The sequence below is a fragment of the Hemiscyllium ocellatum genome, assembly GCF_020745735.1.
Source record: "Hemiscyllium ocellatum isolate sHemOce1 chromosome 38 unlocalized genomic scaffold, sHemOce1.pat.X.cur. SUPER_38_unloc_7, whole genome shotgun sequence".
NCBI lineage: Eukaryota > Metazoa > Chordata > Chondrichthyes > Orectolobiformes > Hemiscylliidae > Hemiscyllium > Hemiscyllium ocellatum.
The window spans coordinates 203,511-216,237 of NW_026867525.1; the positions used below are offsets into that span (position 1 = coordinate 203,511).

The following is a 12,727-nucleotide window of genomic DNA, read 5'->3' on the forward strand; positions in this document are numbered from 1 at the left end:
TCCAAGGAGCAGGGGAATAAATGTTTCAGGCAAAGCCCCTTCATCAGGAATGAGACCTTTCCCTGTCCTGGGGGGGACAGTGTAGAGGGAGCTTTACTCTGTATCTAACCCCATGCTGTCCCTGTCACTGGGAGTGTTTGATGGGGGGGACAGTGTAGAGGAGGCTTTACTCTGTATCTAACCCCGTGCTGTCCCTGTCCCTGGGAGTGTTTGATGGGGGGGACAGTGTAGAGGGAGCTTTACTCTGTATCTAACCCCGTGCTGTCCCTGTCCTGGGAGTGTTTGATGGGGGGGACAGTGTAGAGGGAGCTTTACTCTGTATGTAACCCTGTGCTGTCCCTGTCCCTGGGAGTGTTTGATGGGGGGGACAGTGTAGAGGGAGCTTTACTCTGCATCTAACCCCGTGCTGTCCCTGTCCTGGGAGTGTTTGATGGGGGGGACAGTGTAGAGGGAGCTTTACTCTGTATGTAACCCTGTGCTGTTCCTGTCCCTGGGAGTGTTTGATGGGGGGGACAGTGTAGAGGGAGCTTTACTCTGTATCTAACCCCGTGCTGTCCCTGTCCCTGGGAGTGTTTGATGGGGGGGAACAGTGTAGATGGAGCTTTACTCTGTATCTAACCCCGTGCTGTCCCTGTCCCTGGGAGTGTTTGATGGGGGGACAGTGTAGAGGGAGCTTTACTCTGTATGTAACCCCGTGCTGTCCCTGTCCCTGGGAGTGTTTGATGGGGAGACAGTGTAGAGGGAGCTTTACTCTGTATCTAACCCCGTGCTGTCCCTGTCCCTGGGAGTGTTTGATGGGGGAGACAGTGTAGAGGGAGCTTTACTCTGGATCTAACCCTGTGCTGTCCCTGTTGGCATGATACCAACTGTCCAGCCAGCTGAGCTACACCATGATATCCCACAGTATTAGTGTCTGACACTGAAATCTACACTGATCTGGGGTAGAGTTGATATGTAGCAGCCTTCAGTGATAGCAGCAGACCCAGGGTTGTGGGTATTGGAAATGTCCCAGTGTATTAACTGGATAAGGAATGTCCCTTCAAAGTCTGCAGCGTATCGCAGCGGCTGCTGTGGGAGGGCGCAGGCTGACATTCACATTGTTCCACTTTTTATTTGCTAAGTTAGGTTACTGTGGTTCCTCAAACTGTCGTTCCTAACCAGAGCGTCTGCACCAATTGCTGCTGCTCACCATTGAGAGGAAGACTCTGTGGTTTCACATCACTGAAAAAAAACTCAGTTACTGCCTGGAACGAGAGAGACGGAGCTGTGAGCAGGATGTCTGCAACCAAAGGGGTGATGGAGATCTAAGGTGAGAGAATTACATTGGCTTCAGCTCTGTGAAGGGTTTGTGTGTGTGTGAGAGAGAGTGTGTGTGTGTGTGTGTGTGAGTGTGTGTGTGTGTGACCGTGTGTGTGTGTGTGTGTGTCTGTCTGTCTGTGTGTGTGAGAGTGTGTGTGTGTGTTTCTGTCTGTCTGTCTGTGTGTGTGTGTGTGTGTGAGAGAGAGAGAGTGTGTGTGTGTGTGTGTGTGTGTGTGTGTGTGTCTGTCTGTCTGTCTGTGTGTCTGTCTGTCTGTCTGTGTGTGTATGTGTGTGAGAGAGTGTGTGCGTCTGTGTGAGTATGTGTGTAAGAGACCGTGTGTGTGTGTGTGTAAGAGAGAGATAGTGAGTTTGTGTGTGAGGGAGAGTGTGTGTGTGTCTGTGTGTGTTTGTGGGTGTGTGTGTAAGAGAGAGAGAGTGAGTGTGTGTGTGTGTTTGTGAGTGTGTGTGTGTAAGAGAGAGTGAGTGAGAGTGTGTGTGGGTATGTGTGTGTGAGAGAGTGTGTGTGTCTGTGTATGTGTGAGAGACTGAGTGTGTGTTTGTGAGTGTGTAAGAGAGAGAGAGTGAGTGTGTGTGTGGGGGAGAGTGTGTGTGTCTATCTGTCTGTGAGTGTGTGTGTGAGACAGTGAGAGAACTGGAGATTATAATCGATGGGGTTTGACCAATTCTCGAAGTGACAAGTGTATCTCAGTGTCACCAACTGCATGTTTAATGTTATTTCCGTGTGAAATGTACGGAATGAGGCGGCTGGCAAGCTGTGTGATATAACGATGTCTCTCAGCCTTACCCAACTCGATGTCCATCTCCTCCACACCACCCAACCCCTCCCCACCTGACAGCACTGACACTTTACTCTATGAACAGTGACTGGTCAGAGTAATCTCACCCAACTCAGTGTTCCTCCTTCTCTCAGAGATGGAGCGCTGCCAATTCTGCCGGGTCTTTCAACAGCTCACAGGGTGCGCAGCCACACAGGCTCTTTGCAACAATTGCTGCCACAGAGCCCTGTTGTAATCGAAGGAAACGCTGCAGCCAGTCGATGCAGAGAACAGGCCCACAAACAGCCAGTTGCGATTGACCCAGATTATCTCTTTATCAGTTTTCTGGCTGAGTGATAAACATTTAACCCAGGAACTCTGGCAGAACATAACACTGCTCAACTTCAGAAAGCTCAGCACTGACCCTCCGACAGTGCCCACTCCCTCCGCACTGACCCTCCGACAGTGCCCCACTCCCTCAGCACTGACCCTCCGACAGTGCGGCACTCCCTCTGCACTGACCCTCCGACAGTGCGGCACTCCCTCAGCACTGACCCTCCGACAGTGCCCACTCCCTCAGCACTGACCCTCCGACAGTGCCCACTCCCTCAGCACTGACCCTCCCACAGTGCCCACTCCCTCAGCACTGACGCTCCGACAGTGACCACTCCCTCAGCACTGACCCCCCGACAGTGCCCACTCCCTCAGCACTGACTCTCTGACAGTGCCCACTCCCTCAGCACTGACCCACCGACAGTGCCCACTCCCTCAGCACTGACCCCCCGACAGTGCCCACTCCCTCAGCACTGACCCTCCGACAGTGTCCACTCCCTCAGCACTGACCCTCCGACAGTGCTCCCTCCCTCAGCACTGACCCTCCGACAGTGCCCACTCCCTCAGCACTGACCCTCCGACGGTACGGCACTCCCTCAGCACTGACCCTCCGACAGTGTCCACTCCCTCAGCACTGACCCTCCAACAGTGCCTGCTCCCTCAGCACTGACCCTCCGAAAGAGCGGCACTCCCTCAGCACTGACCCTCCGACAGCGCGGCACTCCCTCAGCACTGACCCTCCGACAGTGCCCACTCCCTCAGCACTGACCCTCCGACAGTGCGGCACTCCCTCTGCACTGACCCTCCGACAGTGCGGCACTCCCTCAGCACTGACCCTCCGACAGTGCCCACTCCCTCAGCACTGACCCTCCGACAGTGCCCACTCCCTCAGCACTGACGCTCCGACAGTGCCCACTCCCTCAGCACTGACCCCCCGACAGTGCCCACTCCCTCAGCACTGACCCCCCGACAGTGCCCACTCCCTCAGCACTGACTCTCTGACAGTGCCCACTCCCTCAGCACTGACCCACCGACAGTGCCCACTCCCTCAGCACTGACCCTCCGACAGTGTCCACTCCCTCAGCACTGACCCTCCGACAGTGCTCCCTCCCTCAGCACTGACCCTCCGACAGTGCCCACTCCCTCAGCACTGACCCTCCGATGGTACGGCACTCCCTCAGCACTGACCCTCCGACAGTGTCCACTCCCTCAGCACTGACCCTCCAACAGTGCCTGCTCCCTCAGCACTGACCCTCCGAAAGAGCGGCACTCCCTCAGCACTGACCCTCCGACAGCGCGGCACTCCCTCAGCACTGACCCTCCAACAGTGCCCACTCCCCCAGCACTGACCCTCCGACAGTGCCCACTCCCTCAGCACTGACCCTCCGATAGTGCGGCACTCCCTCAGCACTGACCCTCCGACAGTGCCCACTCCCTCAGCACTGACCCTCCGACAGTGCCCACTCCCTCAGCACTGACCCTCCAACAGTGCCCACTCCCTCAGCACTGACCCTCCGACAGTGTCCACTCCCTCAGCACTGACCCTCTGACAGTGCAGCACTCCCTCAGCACTGACCCTCCGACAGTGTCCACTCCCTCAGCACTGACCCTCCTACAGTGCCCACTCACTCAGCACTGACCCTCCGACAGTGCCCGCTCCGTCAGCACTGACCCTCTGACAGTGCCCCCTCCCTCAGCACTGACCCTCTGACAGTGCCCACTCCCTCGGCACTGACCCTCCGACAGTGCCCACTCCCTCAGCACTGACCCTCCGACAGTGCCCACTCCCTCAGCACTGACCTTCCTACAGTGCCCACTCCCTCAGCACCGACCCTCCGACAGTGCCCGCTCCGTCAGCACTGACCCTCCGACAGTGCCCCCTCCCTCAGCACTGACCCTCCGACAGTGCCCACTCCCTCGGCACTGACCCTCCAACAGTGCCTGCTCCCTCAGCACTGACCCTCCGACAGTGCCCACTCTCTCAGCACTGACCATCCGACAGAGCGGCACTCCCTCAGCACTGACCCTCCGACAGAGCGGCACTCCCTCAGCACTGACCTTCCGACAGGGCCCACTCCCTCAGCACTGACCCTCCGACAGGGCCCACTCCCTCAGCATTGACCCTCCGACAGTGCCCACTCCCTCAGCATTGACCCTCCGACAGTGCCCGCTCCCTCAGCACTGACCCTCCGACAGTGTCCACTCCCTCAGCACTGACCCTCCAACAGTGCCTGCTCCCTCAGCACTGACCCTCCGAAAGAGCGGCACTCCCTCAGCACTGACCCTCCGACAGCGCGGCACTCCCTCAGCACTGACCCTCCAACAGTGCCCACTCCCCCAGCACTGACCCTCCGACAGTGCCCACTCCCTCAGCACTGACCCTCCGACAGTGCGGCACTCCCTCAGCACTGACCCTCCGACAGTGCCCACTCCCTCAGCACTGACCCTCCGACAGTGCCCACTCCCTCAGCACTGACCCTCTGACAGTGCAGCACTCCCTCAGCACTGACCCTCCGACAGTGTCCACTCCCTCAGCACTGACCCTCTGACAGTGCCCACTCCCTCAGCACTGACCCTCTGACAGTGCAGCACTCCCTCAGCACTGACCCTCCGACAGTGTCCACTCCCTCAGCACTGACCCTCCGACAGTGCCCGCTCCCTCAGCACTGACCCTCCGACAGTGCCCACTCCCTCAGAATGCCCGGTTTGTTTTAACTTTAATGAACCTGTCATGAGTAGTCATCTTTGATGTGAATGAAAGTGTTGTCAGGTAGATGGATAACCCCGTGGATAATTGCCCGCCAGGGGATAGTATGAAGTTTGGGAGCGAGCTGTCTCTTTGGCAACCTCAAGCCAATAATCAGCCAACCAACCAGTATCCCCTTATGATGGTCTTTCAGTCGATGGGGTTGGATTGGAGTTGTTGTCTTTAACAAACGTTTAATGAATTGTATGATGGGTGTAGCTGTGAGATATTCTCACTGAGATGGCACTCCAGGGCACCCAGCTGGGTTCACAAACCCCACCATGGCGCCCCGTGGTGTTGGAATTCTTTACGAATGTGTTCTTGTCGCTTGCTGATTGATGTCTGGAGTAACTTCACGCCCTGACTCCAGCTGATGACGAAGCCCAGAACTCTGAGTGGATCGTGGCCTGGTTCAAAGGGTCAGTGTCTCTCTGAAAGTCAGAAGCTTCGGTTTCCGAGTGTCTGTTGTCAGACGGTGGTCTCTGATGTTCTGGAGAGTATAGCTGCAGTTCACGGGAAACCACGCAGGGCAGGAAGTGATGCTCCTTTTAATAGCCCAGCCACAGAGTCAGGCATTAGCCTCCAACCATCAGAGACTGTCATTGCACTCACAACAAGCACTGTCGGAGGGTCAGTGCTGAGGGAGTGGGCACTGTCGGAGGGTCAGTGCTGAGGGAGTGGGCACTGTCGGGGGGTCAGTGCAGAGGGAGGGGGCACGGCCAGAGGGTCAGTGCTGAGGGAGTGGGCACGGCCAGAGGGTCAGTGCTGAGGGAGTGGGCACTGTCGGAGGGTCAGTGCTGAGGGAGTGGGCACTGTCGGAGGGTTAGTGCTGAGGGAGTGCCGCACTGTGGGAGGGTCAATGCTGAGGGAGTGGGCACTGTTGGAGGGTCAGTGCTGAGGGAGTGGGCACTGTTGGAGGGTCGGTGCTGAGGGAGTGGGCACGGCCAGAGGGTCAGTGCTGAGGGAGTGCCGCACTGTCGGAGGGTCAGTGCTGAGGGAGTGCCACACTGTCGGAGGGTCAGTGCTGAGAGAGTGCGCACTGTCGGAGGGTCAGTGCTGAGGGAGTGGGCACTGTCGGAGGGTCAGTGCTGAGGGAGTGCCACACTGTCGGAGGGTCAGTGCTGAGGGAGTGGGAACTGTCGGAGGGTCAGTGCTGAGGGAGTGGGCACTGTCGGAGGGTCAGTGCTGAGGGAGTGAGCACTGTCGGAGGGTCAGTGCTGAGGGAGTGGGCACTGTCAGAGGGTCAGTGCTGAGGGAGTGAGCACTGTCAGAGGGTCAGTGCTGAGGGAGTAGGCACTGTCGGAGGGTCAGTGCTGAGGGAGTGAGCACTGTCGGAGGGTCAGTGCTGAGGGAGTGGGCACTGTCGGAGGGTCAGTGCTGAGGGAGTGGGCACTGTCGGAGGGTCAGTGCTGAGGGAGTGGGCACTGTCGGAGGGTCAGTGCTGAGGGAGTGGGCACTGTCGGAGGGTCAGTGCTGAGGGAGTGGGCACTGTCGGAGGGTCAGTGCTGACGGAGTGAGCACTGTCGGAGGGTCAGTGCTGAGGGAGTGAGCACTGTCGGAGGGTCAGTGCTGAGGGAGTGGGCACTGTCGGAGGGTCAGTGCTGAGGGAGTGTGCACTGTCAGAGGGTCAGTGCTGAGGGAGTGGGCACTGTCGGAGGGTCAGTGCTGAGGGAGTGGGCACTGTCGGAGGATCAGTGCTGAGGGAGTGGGCACTGTCGGAGGGTCAGTGCTGAGGGAGTGGGCACTGTCGGAGGGTCAGTGCTGAGGGAGTGCCGCACTGTCGGAGGATCAGTGCTGAGGGAGTGGGCACTGTCGGTGGGTCAGTGCTGAGGGAGTGAGCACTGTCGGAGGGTCAGTGCTGAGGGAGCGCCACTGTCGGAGGGTCAGTGCTGAGGGAGTGGGCACTGTCGGAGGGTCAGTGCTGAGGGAGTGGGCACTGTCGGAGGGTCAGTGCTGAGGGAGTGGTGGTGGGGCTGGTGGTATTTGCCGTTATCCTGAGATGTAGGCCATTGGTAAACTAGATAGGCCTTCCCTCTCCCCTGGTTACTGTCAGACCAGCCTTGTATTCCAGTTTTCAGTCTAAAAACATTTCACTTTCTGCTGCGGTTGGGTTTGAACCTGTGACCCGTGAGCATTGACTGGTATATCACTCCACCTGTCACAATAGCTCTGTGCCATCACCTCGGAGTACTGGGATGAGTGGCCTAGTCAAGCTCAGAGGGGGGAGCGGGCCTTACTTGGGCTTGGAATGATTTCACTTCCATGGGATTCCATGCCCTCTCACCTACCCACCCACAACAGATTACCCGGTTCCTGTTTCCGAGTCTCGGTTTCACAGTGATGCTCCTTCACTGAATCCTCTGCTCAGTTCCTGCTCGCCTGGAGTCTCACCGGGAGTCTCCATCAGGCTCCAGCGCTGGCTGACCCGCAGTTTGGGTAACGTGCCGAATCCAAGATGGCCGGCATTCTCCACCCCCTGACTCCATGGTGTCAGCTGGTCCCTGTGGACATCTCTGCGGAGCATCAGAGTCAAGATTAGAGTGGTGCTGGAAAAGCACAGCAGGTCAGGCAGCATCCCAGGAGCAGGAAAATTGACATTTCACTATTGTCCCATAGTGCCCAGGGATGTGCAGGTCAGGGTGGATTGGCCATGGGAAATTGTCCCATAGTGCCCAGGGATGTGCAGGTTAGGGTGGATTGGCCATGGGAAATTGTCCCATAGTGCCCAGGGATGTGCAGGTTAGGGTGGGTTGGCCATGGGAAATTGTCCCATAGTGCCCAGGGATGTGCAGGTTAGGGTGGATTGGCCGTGGGAAATTGTCCCATAGTGTCCAGGGATGTGCAGGTTAGGGTGGGTTGGCCATGGGAAATTGTCCCATAGTGTCCAGGGATGTGCAGGTTAGGGTGGATTGGCCATGGGAAATGGTCCCATAGTGCCCAGGGATGTGCAGGTTAGGGTGGATTGGCCATGGGAAATTGTCCCATAGTGTCCAGGGATGTGCAGGTTAGGGTGGATTGGCCATGGGAAATGGTCCCATAGTGCCCAGGGATGTGCAGGTTAGGGTGGATTGGCCATGGGAAATTGTCCCATAGTGCCCAGGGATGTGCAGGTTAGGGTGGATTGGCCATGGGAAATTGTCCCATAGTGCCCAGGGATGTGCAGGTTAGGGTGGGTGGGTTATCCAGGGCAGATGCAGGATTTCAGGAGCAGGGCTGGGTGCTGTGCTGTTCCACGGCTCACTGCAGATCTGGTGATCCATGTGACCAGCTTCCACTCTGTCGGAATTCTATGAATGGCCTCTTTCTGTTCTGTAACCTTTGTCCTTGTGATGTAGACATCAGTGTCTCGGTCCCAGATTTGTTGCTTATCCCTGATTGCCAAGTGGGTGATCAGGAGTTACCCTGGTTTGGGTCTGGAGTCACATTTAGGCCCAGACCAGGTCTGGGGAGCAGATTTCCACCCAAGAGATTTTATGATAATGGTTATCTTTAAGGTCATGTATTCACGTCTATTGTAATCACTGGACTGTTAACCCAGAGACCTATGTAATATTCCGGGGATCCAGGTTCGAATCCTGCAGTGGCAAATACTGGAATTTGAATTCAGGGAAAATCTGCAATTGAAGATTTCTTGATGGCCACGAATCCATTGTCAATTGGAAAAACGTAGCTGCTTCACTCAGTCCTGGGGAGTGTTACTGAACAAAGAGACCTTGGATTGCAGGTTCATAGCTGCTTGAAAGTGGAGTCGCAGGTGGATAGGATAGTGAAGGCAGCGTTTGGGATGCTTTCCTTTATTGGTCAGAGTATTGAGTACAGGAGTTGGGAGGGTCATGTTGCGGCTGTACAGGACATTGGTGAGGCCGCTGTTGGAATATTGGGTGCAATTCTGGTCTCCTTCCTATCGGAAAGATGTTGTGAAACTTGAAAGGGTTCAGAAAAGATTGACAAGGATGTTGCCAGGGTTGGAGGGTCTGAGCTACAGGGAGAGGCTGAACAGGCTGGGGCTGTTTTCCCTGGAGCGTCGGAGGCTGAGGGGTGACCTTATAGAGGTTTATAAAATCATGAGGGGCATGGAGAGGGTAAATAGACAAGGTCTTTTCCCTGGGGTGGGGGAGTCCAGAACTAGAGGGGCATAGGTTTAGGGTGAGAGGGGAAAGATATAAAAGGGACCTAAGGGGCAACTTTTTTCCCCAGAGGGTGGTACGTGTATGGGATGAGCTGCCAGAGGAAGTGGTGGAGGCTGGTACAATGACAGCATTTAAGAGGCATCTGGATGGGTATATGAATAGGAAGGGTTTGGGGGATATGGGCCGGGTGCTGGCAGGTGGGACTTTATTAGTTTAGGATATCTGGGTCAGCATGGAGGAGTTGGGCTGAAGGGTCAGTTTCTGTGCTGTACCGCTCTATGACTCTAACGTCCTTAAGGGAAGGCCTTCTGCCATTGTCACCTAGTCTGGCCTCCATGTGACTCCAGACCCATAGCACTGTCCTCAACTCTGAACTGCCCTCTGGGCAATAAATCCTCACCTAGTGACCCACACATATCCCAATTGAATAATTACAAATACAAGCTGAAAATGTGTTGCTGGTTAAAGCACAGCAGGTCAGGCAGCATCCAAGGAACAGGAAATTCGACGTTTCGGGCCAGAGCCCTTCATCAGGACACCAGGCTCTGGCCCGTAACGTCGAATTTCCTGTTCCTTGGATGCTGCCTGACCTGCTGTGCTTTAACCAGCAACACATTTTCAGCTCTGATCTCCAGCATCTGCAGTCCTCACTTTCTACTCTAATTATAAATACAAGTCACGTGTCAGCATCTGACTGGGACAGATTCAGACCTTTGTCCTCAGGATGTTGGGAATTCAGAATTACCAGTGACATTACGACCAGACCACAATCTTCCCAGACTGGGATTGATGGAGTGCCACTAACAGCAGTGTTGGGATACGGATTATTTACAAAGGATCCAAGTCCGGAGCCAGGGAGTTGGCTATAGCTGATGATGCGAAGCTGGAGAGAGACGAATAACATGGACAGGGCCCAGCGAGGGTTACTGACAGGTTCAGTGACTGGAGTACAGATGGAGCGCAGAAATGGGGAACATGAGCCCATTCCCTCCAGTGATAACACAGGAAAACAGGATCGTTTTACAATGCGTGAACCTCAGAAACATTGATTTCAGAGACGTGAGTGTCCAGACACAAGGAATGCAGGATGTTCACACACACATCTACAGCCAGCAATTAGGAAGGGCCGTGGCACACAGAGGAACCTCAATAATCCAACATTCGATTCTTCCAAGATCAGATTATCCAGCAAAATCGCAAGGTCCTGGTGCTGAGAGAACCTCTGTTATCTGGCATTCGATTAACCGAACAAAATACCCCCAACTGTGTCCTCCGGATAATCGAGGTTCCTCTGTATTCACCTTCAATGCAAGGACAATTGGGATAGTGTAGGGTTGGACTGAACAGGGAAGGGGTTTGGGTCCATTGGGACGGTGTAGAGCGGGAGGGAATGGGAAGGGGTTTGGTCCATTGGGACGGTGTAGAGCGGGAGGGAATGGGAAGGGGTTTGGGTCCATTGGGACGGTGAAGAGCGGGAGGGAATGGGAAGGGGTTTGGGTCCATTTGGACGGTGTAGAGCGGGAGGGAACGGGAAGGGGTTTGGGTCCATTGGGACGGTGTAGAGCGGGAGGGAACGGGAAGGGGTTTGGGTCCATTGGGACGGTGTAGAGCGGGAGGGAATGGGAAGGGGTTTGGGTCCATTGGGACGGTGTAGAGCGGGAGGGAATGGGAAGGGGTTTGGGTCCATTGGGACGGTGTAGAGCGGGAGGGAACGGGAAGAGGTTTGGGTCCATTGGGACGGTGTAGAGCGGGAGGGAATGGGAAGGGGTTTGGGTCCATTGGGATGGTGTAGAGCGGGAGGGAATGGGAAGGGGTTTGGGTCCATGGGGACAGTGTAGAGCGGGAGGGAATGGGAAGGGGTTTGGGTCCATTGGGACGGTGTAGAGCGGGAGGGAATGGGAAGGGGTTTGGGTCCATGGGGACGGTGTAGAGCGGGAGGGAATGGGAAGGGGTTTGGGTCCATTGGGACGGTGTAGAGCGGGAGGGAATGGGAAGGGTTTGGGTCCATTGGGACGGTGTAGAGCGGGAGGGAATGGGAAGGGGTTTGGGTCCATTGGGACGGTGTAGAGCGGGAGGGAATGGGAAGGGTTTGGGTCCATGGGGACGGTGTAGAGCGGGAGGGAATGGGAAGGGTTTGGGTCCATTGGGACGGTGTAGAGCGGGAGGGAATGGGAAGGGGTCTGTTCCGGGGTGATTGTCCATAATTGGAATGATTTTGTGTTTCCCTTGTGCCTGATTGAGGAAGCAGCTAACATTTTTATTAGACAAATGGAAACTCTGGAAGGAGGAAGTGGAGATTCAGCTGGGTACGGTGGGATTTGGAGAAAGTTATTAACCTTCCCAAATGAGACGCACCCTTGGTCATTAATGATCGAGCGCCGCACTGTGGGAGGGTCAGTGCTGAGGGAGTGGGCACTGTCGGAGGGTCAGTGCTGAGGGAGGGGGCACTGTCAGAGGGTCAGTGCTGAGGGAGTGGGCACTGTCAGAGGGTCAGTGCTGAGGAAGTGGGTTCTGTCGGTGGGTCAGTGCTGAGGGAGGGGGCACTGTCGGAGGGTCAGTGCTGAGGGAGTGGGCACTGTCGGAGGGTCAGTGCTGAGGGAGTGGGCACTGTCGGAGGGTCAGTGCTGAGGGAGTGCCGCACTGTGGGTGGGTCAGTGCTGAGGGAGTGGGCACTGTCGGAGGGTCAGTGCTGAGGAAGTGGGTTCTGTCGGTGGGTCAGTGCTGAGGGAGGGGGCACTGTCGGAGGGTCAGTGCTGAGGGAGTGGGCACTGTCGGAGGGTCAGTGCTGAGGGAGGGGGCACTGTCGGAGGGTCAGTGCTGAGGGTGTGGGCACTGTCGGAGGGTCAGTGCTGAGGGAGGGGGCACTGTCGGAGGGTCAGTGCTGAGGGAGTGAGCACTGTCGGAGGGTCAGTGCTGAGGGAGTGGGCACTGTCGGAGGGTCAGTGCTGAGGGAGTGGGCACTGTCGGAGGGTCAGTGCTGAGGGAGTGCCGCACTGTGGGTGGGTCAGTGCTGAGGGAGTGGGCACTGTCAGAGGGTCAGTGCTGAGGAAGTGGGTTCTGTCGGTGGGTCAGTGCTGAGGGTGGGGGCACTGTCGGAGGGTCAGTGCTGAGGGAGTGGGCACTGTCGGAGGGTCAGTGCTGAGGGAGTGCCGCACTGTGGGTGGGTCAGTGCTGAGGGAGTGGGCACTGTCAGAGGGTCAGTGCTGAGGAAGTGGGTTCTGTCGGTGGGTCAGTGCTGAGGGAGGGGGCACTGTCGGAGGGTCAGTGCTGAGGGAGTGCTGCACCGTCGGAGGGTCAGTGCTGAGGGTGTGGGCACTGTCGGAGGGTCAGTGCTGAGGGAGTGGGCACTGTCGGAGTGTCAGTGCTCAGGGTGTGGGCACTGTCGGAGGGTCAGTGCTGAGGGAGTGGGCACTGTCAGAGGGTCAGTGCTGAGGAAGTGGGTT

At 56.7% G+C, this 12,727-nt stretch overlaps 1 protein-coding gene across 1 annotated transcript in view; it reads left to right on the forward strand.

Moving 5' to 3' along the window:
- Positions 1-1,234: 1,234 nt before the first annotated feature.
- LOC132808797 (rho GTPase-activating protein 33-like) overlaps positions 1,235-12,727 on the forward strand; it is a gene marked incomplete at its 3' end in the record, with an annotated part of 46,650 nt that continues 35,157 nt past the window's right edge. Inside the window, exon 1 of the mRNA XM_060822251.1 lies at positions 1,235-1,309. The remainder of the gene's footprint in view (positions 1,310-12,727) is intronic.